Genomic DNA, 11,758 nt, shown 5'->3' on the forward strand with positions numbered 1-11,758 from the left:
CCCAGATTATGAGTATGTCGTCTGTGTATCGTAGGTATGTGTGGGGCTTGGTAGTGCAGCGCGATAGGAAATCTGTTTCTAGAATCCCCATAAATATGTTCGCGTAGGTTGGTGCAAAAGGCGTACCCATGCTTGTACCATGTATCTGTAGGTAGTAACTCTCTTCAAATTCGAAGTAGTTATGTGTGAGAACTAATTCAAGGAGAGACAGGTAAACTTCAGTAGAGTGTTGTGCACTGTGTTTAGACAGCGTTTGTTTTATCGAAGATAAACCATCAGGGATTGGAATGTTGGTGTACAGCGCCGTGACGTCTAGTGTTGCGAGAATTGTGTTGTGGGGTAGTGTGCCTTTAGTATTAATGTCTTCTACAATTCTCAGCAGGTGGGGCGTATCTTGTACACATGACGGAAGTGTTTTCGGCAAGTTACCAAGGTAGTGGTTAAGGAATGTGGAGATGTTCTCTGTCGGGGTGTTGTTGTTTGATACTATCGGACGGCCTGGGATAATAGCAGTGTATAGTTCAGCGGATGGAATTTTATGAATTTTCGGAAGGAGGTAAAAACGTCCGGCAGTTTTGTTGCTTGGTTTAAGAAATTTGTATTCTGATGGTGTTATCAATTCATCAGCCAAAAGTGATTTCAGCCTGTTGGTAATTGTCACTGTATAGGACAATGTCGGATCGTTATCTAGTTTGCGGTAATGTTCTGGGTTGTTTAGTTGTCTGTAAGCCTCGTGCTTGTATTTTTCTATTGGCCAAATAACTATACTTCCACCCTTATCTGCTTCCTTAATAACAATGTCATTCCGGCAGCTCAGATTTGAAATGATATGACTCTCCGACGCAGTTATGTTTTTAGGTCGCTTAGATGTCTTGGATTGGCTTATAATTTCTTTAGTGATAGTTTTAAGGTATATGTCAAGTTCTATGGCTTGTTCTGGTTCGGGAGTCCAAGTGGATTGGGCTCTAAGTGGTGTCGTGCCGGTGTCTGGTGTGTCTGCAAAAAAGTGTCGGATACGCATTCGTCGGGAGAATTCTGAGAGGTCCTTGTGAAGCTCGAATTCATTTATTGTGTTGTTCGTGGGGCAAAAGTTTAAGCCCTTGCTGAGTACGGCTATTTCTTTTTGACTTAATGTTTTAGAAATGTCTATAACATTGGAGCGGTTTAGTTCTGTGGAAATTTCCTTTCTGTCTGGTCCTTCTAAGCTCGAGGTCCCTCTTGTCTGGGTGTGGTGGCTGTTTGGCTGGAAGGTTGTTTTTTGATTAAAATTTGCTTTTTTCCTTTGTTTTTGAACCAATTTTCTAGATTGTTTTTCGCCGTAATGTTCTAAATCTCTCTTCTCATCTGGTGTCAGGGTTATGTTCCTAAGTCTGTGGTTAAAAGTTTCGATTTGCTCTTCGCAGTGTTCTTTGAGGATATTCAAAATTGAAAGTGAGGCATTATGTAATGTTGTTTGCCAGTTTGCGCGATGGTGTGGTGGGAGTGTTCCTAGAGCTGGTACAGCCTTGAGTGTTAGGCCTTTAGGAATTATATTTTACTCGGTGCAGCTTGTGTAGGTTTTCAGATGGGAGGTGTAGCTCACATGTTTTTTGGTAAGTTTTCTAGCCTGTAGGAATTCGGTGCTTCGTGGCATTGAGGAATTATTGATTTGCGATGTCTGTCATTTACTTGTCTTCTTGCGGGCAGATTTGCGTGGGGTGTTTTTCCGTTCGGCCGGTTTATTATCGTATGCCTGGCTTAATTCGATCTCGGTCTCTGTTTGAGTTTGTGTGTGTGCAGGCAGGCGTGTGGGGGTCTGTGTGTAGACTTCGGTGGTGGGTTTTCTGTTGTCTGTTGCCATTGTGTCTGTTTGCATGGTGGTTGATGTCATTTTTGGTGGTGTGTGTGCCTTCTGGTTCTTTTCACATTCCACTGTCTGTGTTCCAACTGTTCTTGTCACTTGGGGGGCTGTACACGTTTAAGATGTTGAGTGGGGATTCGGTTCGGCTGTTTGGAAGGACCTGCACGAAAGTGTGTGGGACTTCGGGGTAGTCAAGATCGAGTTGATTGGCGGTGAGGTTGCGGTGTACAAGGATGGCGGTGCTCGGGCGGAGATCCGGCGCCACCGATTGGTTGTAAGCAGTATAGCTGGCTAGTTTTGTGTCGGTGTATGTTTCCTGGAGGGCTATAATGTGGGGTGTAAATGGCTGGGCCTGCAGGGTATACTCCAAGGCTCTCCGCTTTGCCTTGAAGCCCCTGCAGTTCCACTGCCATACTGTGATGGGCGCGCTAGCCATCGCGTTTCCTGTAGGGTTCGGGACGCTGCGGAAACGCTACGTCGGTTTTGATAATACCGCCAGCAGACGCACGCGCGGCTGCACTCTCGGTAGAGGGAAGCGCACCAGGCGACTGAGTGGGCTTTGTTGTCGTGAGGGCGTCAGTTTGCGGAGGGCCCGCGAGGTGGTCGAGGCGTGCGGTTAGGGTGTGAATATTGGTTGCCATTTTAGTGCAGCCTTCAATGAGCTGGTCGATAGTGGGGGTCAGCCGTTTTAGGACGTCCTTTATTTTAGATAAGCGGGCGTCAAAAGTTTCGAATTTTGCGTCAAGGTCAGAGGTAGAGGAGAGGGGAGGTGCCTTGCGCTTATTGCACTTGGGCTGGTCGGTGTCCATGTTGGGGTCATTGGTGGAGTCGGAGGTGGGAGCGCGAGCCACCTGCTGCGGCCGCGGTTGTGGGTGCGCCTGTGCAGACTCAAGGCTATGAATTTTAGCATTTGCATGTGCTAACTGTAGCTGTAGTTGCTTAACCATTTCTGCCAGTTCCCTTACCTGGGGGTCGGGCAGTTGGCTTGTGGCTGGTGGAGGGCTCTTCCACGCGACCTGTTTGGTGGACTTGGTATCCGGCCCGACCTGGGAGGTTGCCCGGGAGTCCCGAGAGCGCGATGGGGAGCGGCTAGGGCTGTTGTGACTGGAGCCGCTGCTTCGCAGTGGTGGGAAAGCGTCATTTCCTGGGGGTCGTTGTTGGCGGTCGCGGCTCCGAGAGCGAGACTGATGGCCACGTGACAAGGTGCCGGGGTCAGTTTCAGTGTCCGTGGAGGATTTGGAAGATTTAGCTCGGCTGGTTGGCACGAAACGGTATTTACAGCTTCTACTGCCGGTGGGATGTGGGCCTTTGCATACGATGCACGTGGCTTGACAAGTGGGTGGTTGGCCGACTGGTTGAGGTTCGTGGGCCACACCGCAGCGGCGGCAAATGGGTTGGCGCGGTTGTGGGCACACATCTGTTCTGTGACCTAGCTTGCGACAGTTGAAACAAGCCTCCGGGCGCCCCTTGTAAGGGAAGACCTCAAAAGTGAAGCCCAAATACCGCATGTATCGGGGCAGCTTGGTGTTGGCAAACGTGACGACAAAGTGTCGTGTCTGGCCCATACGCCGCGCAGCAACGATAGGGATGTCGGGATTGCGAGCCCGAAGCTCGGCGAAGATTTCGGCGTCGCTTTCATAGCTGTAAGCCCGGTACAGAATCCCTCGCACGGAGTTGTCTGGGGCTGGGCCGTAGGCGGCAACAGGGACTTCTGTGGTGTCGATGGTGATGGCGCGGACCTTGGCGTAAGACACTGCACGAGCACTGTCAGGCGTGCTCACTGTCACTGTGTTGTTAGTGGGGTGCATTCTAACCTGGTCGGCAGTAACTGCCAGGCGTTGGTCGACGTTGGCTGCTGCGTAAATGGCAACAGCCAGCCGGGCGGGGCCGACGGTGTGGAGGTTGAGTGTGCCCTGCGGGCGAAGGACTATCTTGAGGTCGTCCGAGGGCAGGCGGGGAAGCGGGCGCTTTCTGGTCGGCGGTGGAGGGCGGCCGCGTTGCCGCGCATTCGGGGCAGACAGCGTCGTGGCCGGCGTCTGGGCTCCGGCAGGTTGTGGTTCAGGCGGAGATGGGCGTCGGTAGCGGCGTTGCATCTCGAACGCCGTCCATGTGCCGTCGGATAACTCCGCGGCGGTGATATCGGAGCCTTCTACGGTGTAAGGCATCTTCCATGCGGCGTTGGGCGCGGCAGGGTCGGTTACAAGCGACGCCGACGCTCGTCGCAGGAACGGGCGCCTTGGAGCTGCGCTTCAATACGCATTTTACTCACGCCAATTTATTCGTGAGGAGCATCTCCTTCCCTGCCATTGTTTAAGACGGTAAAATTCCAATTGCTTAAACACTTACGGTTCCATCTTGTAGGGATCCAGTAGCACTTCTTTAGATGTATAATACAAGAAAATAGGAAAAGTACAGTAGTATGAAAATAAGCGCAATAAGCACTATCTGGTTTATGTGCTTGTTGTACTAAAGGAAAACTGTGCATTGTATTGAGGGATGTGCGTTGTTATTTAGCTTAAACAATGATACAGCTCTATGATACAGTAAAAGAAATGAGTAAGCACACAAACTATTAAAAATCATATGAAGTATTGTCACTAATTGCAGAAGATGAACAAGCCCAAAGAAAACCAAAGAAAGCGAACCGTACAATATTGAAGCCAATTTCTTCTAGAAAGGAAAGGAGGAAGATGCTGACACATGCCAAAATAGACCGCACCAACTGTCTAGACAGGACCGGAATAACAAAGTTGATCAGGGCAGTGCCTAAAGACATGTACTAATTACGCGGTTGATACGGCACACCAACCGACTGAAGCGGGTTTTCGGATGCGTGCCTTCTCTAGAAGTCTTCGGCTTGTCTCAAAAGTAAACCGCAATTGGAGATTGCCCCGACTGTGATGCTTCCACTATCGCGTTTGCCGAACAAATTATGCACGTGACATTGTCCGCTGGTCAGCAAGAAAATGAACGCCCTCCTCACCATGTACCCCCCCCCCCTTCCCCAACAACAGGTCTAGCTCAATAATCAGATATGTCTGCGTGGCAGCGCATCTGACAAAGATTACCGCGCATTAAAGTACAATCCCCATGCACGCTGCCCTTAATCCTTTAACACTTTCTTACGTATTATGCCAGTTCGAATTTAGGTGACGTAAAATATTTAGTAGGAGAAAGAATGCAAAATTTAAATACAGCAAATTAACCTGACAGCCATACAAATATTTGCGACGTCTTTCCAATAAACCGTGTGGTCTGCCACTAAAAGGAAAAGCGGATGATGCCCACCTGCGAATTTCTTTTCCTCTCTCAAGTGTTAGATTCCTCAATTGAGCATTACAAGACAGTGGGTCCCTTGTGCTGAAACTTCCTGCACTCTCGTTTAATGGATTGGTCTACCTTCGGTCTGCGCTTGCATCTGGGACTTCAGAAGAGTGGAAGCCGCCTATTGCGAATTACATAGCGACGGACACACTGCGTGCCTTGTCTTTACTGGTACTATTTAGGTCGTGAATGCGACATGTTATAAAGGCAGGTGACTGAGAAAGTACTGGCGGTTTCCGACTGATAGAATACAGTAGCTAGGAATCCGAGCATGCCTTTTGGGAGTGTACCAACGCCCGTGAGCTTTGTGTGCGCAAAAAAAACGGAAGTATGTAGTAAAAGCAATGCTGTTCTTGTCCCTGAAATGGTGTCGCATTCTGTGTATTTCATACGAAGAATTGACACATTGACATATCGACACACACTCACACACACACACGGAACACATGCGCATTTGTGACATGATCAAATTATATTTATTCATAGAGATATAAGTCAGTACAATTCCAAATCCACTGTGGGATGGCGATGCCCAATTTTCCCGACATGGGTTTTATTTCTCCACTTTCACAATCGCTAGAAGGTTGCTTTTTCCCAATTTCGCCCGAAGTCAACTGCCACTGAAGTGAGTGACTCTCTCGATGGTGTAGACAGTACGCTTTACTCTCCGAGTTTTGGCTCGTAAAGACTGTGCTCCTTGAAGCAGTGGTACCCTAATACGCAACGACGGGCCGTATTTCTGAAGTACCCGTGCCGACAAAAACATCCGGCTAAGCAGTCACGTGTGCAGCGTCGGGGCCATCCTTTGTAGAGGTACGAGCACTTCCACTCGGCGCATCTGCTGCTCTTGCACTGGCTGTATGCCTCGTACTTCGAGTGGCAGCCTGCATGCGAGAAGGACGAGGTTAAGAGTTTCTAACCGCACCATTTCTTCCAAATTGCACGATGGAACAATGCTTTTAGGTCGTTACGCAAGGTCAGAAGCTTAACGCTGTGTGACGGTTCAGCAATCTTAAGAAACCTTGGACTCTTTAGGGAGAGAGCTGCAGCCTTTCGTTTACATTTCCAAAACAGCCGGATAATCCTGACGTACGGAATAGAACTTCCCTCGTAGACTTCTTTCCAAATTTCCCTTATGGTGCTGCTTTCAAGCAGTTTCTTTACGGGGTTATGTATAATTTTTCCACAGCATCAGTTAGGTATCCTTCACCACAAATTTCGGAATAACGCCTCTGTTGGCATCGTAATTGTATGAAGAGCGTGACAGGCGACGCAGTCTCAGTGATGGCGCAGGCGGTGCTAACTTGTAATTCCAAATTGTAGAGGCCTGGCTAAATGTTGAGTTAGCTGTTAAAATAGTGCGTTACCACCGCATCCACTTTTCCCGCGAAAAAAACTACCCCAAATGATAAATGCTGCCCCCGAGGAATTGCGACCCCTTCACCCCTAGACATGCAGACAACAACAGTATAATGCGCGATAAGACGGGCGCACGCCTCTTTGTCCACGTTTCGTTCTGCTGCCTAAATCAGCATACGGCCTTCGAGTTCACCAATACTACCTGCGACCATCAATTACATTTCCTTAGACTTTCAAAGAGCCTCTTCTCGTAGCTTTGCCATGTGCGCAACAAGCCTGCTTCAAGAGACACTATAAGGACAAACACGAAATAACTTTGCGCTAACAAAGTATGGCCTCAAAGCCGGTTTTCGCTCATCCCTTTGCAACACTTCCCAGTTATTTGACAAAATCAAGTGAAAGTTTCATTTTATTAAAATTTTGCTATTGAAATCGCTCTCAGCGTTGCCACGCTACGCTGAGAGCGATTGGTTCTGGTAGAGGTGCATGACTCTAGACGAACTGGTGAAGTACGTTCCTTGGACTTCTCATCGGGCCATCCTCAGAATATGCCGAAGAGGGTGAACTGCAAGATGCGTTACGAGGACCGGGAAGTTTAACAAAAAGCCAGACGTTTTGTGGGACAAGTCGGGAGCGTATCTACGCTTCACAAAATCCAGGAACTGCTTCACCACACGGCATGAGTGACGAACTGGCCTTAGTTTCTTTTTTGTATCCGCATAACGGTGGTGTACTGAACAGCTATTTTTCAGACACTATTGCTGGGTTATTTATCTTTTAAATCTATGTTCTGAATTTACTTTGATATCATTGTTTTTGTAGACATCGTTTTTTGTTGTTGTTTTCATCAACTGGCAGCAAAAATGGCGATTTCTGGAATTTTCATACTTTACCTAACAGATTGTTTTCTTCGGCAACGTATATTTTTGCAAAGGGCGTTTCATTATGTACAATATGCTACGCTACAATGTCTGTTGGAACATTCGTTACAGTCGTAAATAATTTTTTCCCGAGACCCATAAAAAGGACCACTTTCTCGCGGTAACCGAAGAGTTAAACTTCGCTGGTAAGAGTGGAACGCGATAGCATTCAAAGATCGCTGACTGCTCCTCACGCTTCCCGACAACTGGAGCGTGTGTATCCGTAAAGTTCACCTGAAAATGTTTGCCGTGAACGCTATGCATGAAGGCGAGCTTTGTGGTGGAACCACGGCCTCTTGCGAGGGCTGCGATGCGGCGCAGGCGAGCGCCAGCTGGAGTTAATATAAGCAACCGGGCGCGCTACTCCGTGGCCTCCAAGAAACTGATCGCGCCGGCGGGCGGAAAATGGCGGACACCTCGCTGGTGGGGGTATGAAGTGGTTTGTAGGAGTTTTCGCGTAGCAGAATTATGTTTTCTAGGATATTCAAATTACAGTATGAGCGCTATCATATCTGTAGGTTGTGCGCAGTCGTAGTTTACGGTTTTTCTACGCATTTTAGCTTGAGAAATTCAATTAGTTCAGTGAATTGCTTGCATCACATGGAAGGCCTGGGTATGCATGGTTCGAAAATCCATTGGGAAGTCGGATTTTCTGCTACACGGGCTCCTTAATGTCATCGCGTTAAAATGACTGACCACTACTAGAAGATGCCACCACGCTATAGTGAAGAGGGGTTGAGTAGCGCTGTCTACTGCGTAGATTGAGCTGTTTTTTTTTTTTACATTTCTGATTGTATCATTGATTTCGCATTTCCTTTAGCACTCCCCTGATAGTGCATGTTTTTCAATCTAATGAGACAAAAATGAGGTTTTTATGCTGTAAAATACCATAATGAAAATCATGGTCGGGCAGTTACCACTAGAGTTTGCAGTCATCTAAAAAAATTTAACCATGTGACAGAACGGGCGCCTTTGTGGAGTATTCATCAGTGATGCAGCTTCATGAACCGAATGGCATTTTGTAAGGCTGTTATCAGCACTTATACTGCTTGTTAAAGGATGTCCAAAGAGTAAACAGACGATCATTCGTAAAAGGAATACCTGTGCCGATGACATAACGGGAGCGATGATTAAACGCAGGGTTTTAGAGCAAGACATGCGCGTTTTTTTTTATATGCCAAGAAAATTATTGTGCGTTTGTGCAGGCAGAATAGAACAAGCAAATAAAGATGACATCCTGAAATGTCCCTGATTAGCAATACGGAAAATATTAGCCAGCTCGCGGCATTTCGTGAATCTAAATACACGTCTAAAAAAATAAGACTTCCTATATTCTCTTTCAGTGCAGTAGCAGTTGCTCGTGTTCTGAGGGGTTTTTTTCTCAGTTTCAGGAAATGATGGTTCAGAACCGGAGATATTTACAATTATGCGAGGCTCATCTCGTCTTAACCTCCACAGAAAAGTGGCCGTTTTGCTAAAAAAAATGTTCATTACGTACGGTTTTCCGGAAGTTGATTTGTACGCAAGGAGTGTTCATCAGTACTGTTGGATGTGATGGCGCCAGTATCAGCTTCAACTCCTTCTACAAACACTTGCTTTCTACTAAAGAAGAGTAACAGAAGAGTGAGCACAGCTGTTACTTCTCGCATCTTGCGCCGATGTGAAAGAAATTCGCAGCTGTATACCGTTTTCGTAACACCGTTCATTGGATATATGAGCTATTCAGACCATGTGCACGGGCAAAACCTATTTTTGTCGAATTTTTTTTTCGTTTCTTTTTTTTTCAAATCGGCAGCAACTATTGTGCATACATACTTGCCTAGAATAGCGCCTCGGGATCTCTGGATGTTTTCTGTCTTCTACCGTCTTTCTGATATCGCAAATCGTCGCTGTCGCAACTAACCCTTGTTTTGCGCTTATCGAGTGTTACCAACCATGGCGACGTCCTGACAAAAAATGCGCTCTCATATTGGGCATTGAAACCTGAAAAAAAAGCATATAACATATATAAAAACATATATATAGTACAGAACCGGTCGCAAAACAATGGATGTCCACGAATGGAACTGGGTCCGTTTCAGCATACTAACGCTGTTCTGTACCTAGCACAGTATGCTATTGATGTTTACAAAATTAAAACCGCGTGCAGCACGAAGGACAAGATTTAAGTGAGAGGACACGCACTGCGCTGTCACAAACAGCAGTTACAGCGCCGTCTTTGTCATCTCGCTTAGTCCTGGCCCTTCGCGCTGTACGTGGTTTTAGTTATGAATAATCAACTAGCACACGCCTTCACCCATATTTACACAATATGGAACAAAACGAACTGAATTCAATTATCTCAATATTTTTATATTTTGCTTGACTAGCGGTTTTAACTGTCTGACCAACAAACTTGTAGGTGGTAAGAAATGACCGGGCTTTTCGTTTGTAACTTGCAAGTGAGCACAACTGCACAACTATGTACTCTATATGGAACTCTGAAACACGTGCATATTTTTCATCATTAGTCACGTCAATGCTCACAACTGCAATATCGAGAAAGATGCACAGGGCTTACTAGAGTCGACATTTCCATGTTTATTTGCCTAACGTTTGTAAGACTATATCTAAACGTTCTGTGTTTTTGCCTCCAGCTGACTACAGACCACAAATGTATAACTCATAAACATGCGCACGCCTTGAATACACCAGTATTTTTGTCATATTTCATTTTGTGAGTATACCCATTAGCATGGTCAAAAATTCACTCCACCATGTTCGTCCCCACGTGTAGGGTAGCAAACTGGACTGAGTCTGGTTAACCTCCCTGCGTTTCCTTCCTCCCTTCTCTTTCTCTCTCTCTCTCTGTACAGAACACTGAATAGTGTATACCTTTTCCGACTTTGACTTGGTCAATATATAAAAACGCGTCACTAAACAACCTCTCCACTGGTTCCAAATGCCGGCACTTCTTATCTTTCAGTTGGTGAATAGAACTTGTATGCACCGGGATATTTTGGCATTCTTTATCGTCTTGGTCTGTATCCGTAACTAAAAGCCCTTGTGTCCTTCGAATTGTCTTAATATTTAGCATTTTTCACTTGTTCGGCGAATCCATTTGCATACTAAGGAACGACACACAGGTTCAATGACTCTGTGTATTTATGTACGAATTTGCTTTTTCTTTCGCCGCTGCGAAGTCAAGGAACCTGTACATGTTTACTAATAAACATCAGCTTTGGCTATTTTCGAAGATGGTAATGTTGTCATTACTTATTTTTGGTTCGTGGTTCGGAGTCATGCGTCACGTAGAGAGTCGCTTGCTTCGTCGCCGGAGCGCCTCCAACTTTGTGGCAAGCCTACGGTAGCGGGTCATCGCACCGAGCTAGCCAAGCCGTTCCCCGCCGTCATCCATCTATATACAACCGGCAATGGCTTGTTGGTAACAAGGTGAGGTCGCCAACCTGCAGGTTGCAGTACAGCAACGAGATTATTGTCACATTTGCAGCTAGCATTACAGCACACAGTTCAGTGGTTATGCGAACACACTACGTTTCGTTAAAGCACCAAGCACCCTCAAACACACAAAATGGCTGTTTAAGTAACACTCGTGCTACCCCGATCCGTACGCTAGGAATATAGGTGACGTCATAATTCCCCCACTATGTGGCTTGAATCCGCCGCAACACATCGCCTCCGGCGAGAGGAGATCCCTAGAAAGCACGCGCACTATCCCTGATAAAATAATGGAAAGGCGGGAGTAAGGGTACTAGTCATATTGTCACAGTGGTGATAGCGCTAGAAGTGAGAACACAAGCGCGCTAGAAGGAACATCGCTAGCCGAGTCCATTGGGAAACGCGAGGGTGGAGCCCGGCTGTATACACGCTTCTTGCATGACGTGTCTCACTGCATTGCTTTAAGGAGATTCAAATGTGTGTGTTGTAACGGTATGTTTTTGTTGATTCTTTGTTTGATTTCACTTGCGTTTTGACTTTCAACGTCTGCCCACCACACCCGCCGCTCCAGCTCCGATAGTTTGTATATATGTTTGCACTGTGTACGAATAAATTGTTGTTGGGAATAAGCGCATGGTCTCGCCTTGGTCTTCCTAGTCATTGGAATGCGCTGTTCTGTTCAGCACGAATTACCGGCATCCCCTATCGTATATTATGTCAAATGTCCTGTGTCTTCTTGAGCTACCACATGCCGATTTGTGGGAACGTGTCCTGATTACAGCAATATATGCTTGTAGTAGATGGTGGGGATGGTAAACACCGTCAGAATGAATCGATAACTAGTCCAAGCTTCCTGTTTTGCATGCGATAGAAGATT

General features: G+C 46.6%; 1 long non-coding RNA gene across 1 annotated transcript; it reads right to left on the reverse strand.

Annotated features, from left to right (window-relative positions):
* Positions 1 to 5,613: 5,613 nt before the first annotated feature.
* LOC135910279 (uncharacterized) lies at positions 5,614 to 9,134 on the reverse strand. The gene is made up of 2 exons (XR_010566986.1): positions 8,942 to 9,134; positions 5,614 to 6,048 (listed from the first exon to the last, which is right to left on the reverse strand). It is a non-coding gene; the product is annotated as an uncharacterized lncRNA (long non-coding RNA).
* Positions 9,135 to 11,758: the final 2,624 nt, after the last annotated feature.

Source organism: Dermacentor albipictus, chromosome 8 (assembly GCF_038994185.2).
Source record: "Dermacentor albipictus isolate Rhodes 1998 colony chromosome 8, USDA_Dalb.pri_finalv2, whole genome shotgun sequence".
Classification (NCBI taxonomy): Eukaryota; Metazoa; Arthropoda; class Arachnida; order Ixodida; family Ixodidae; genus Dermacentor; species Dermacentor albipictus.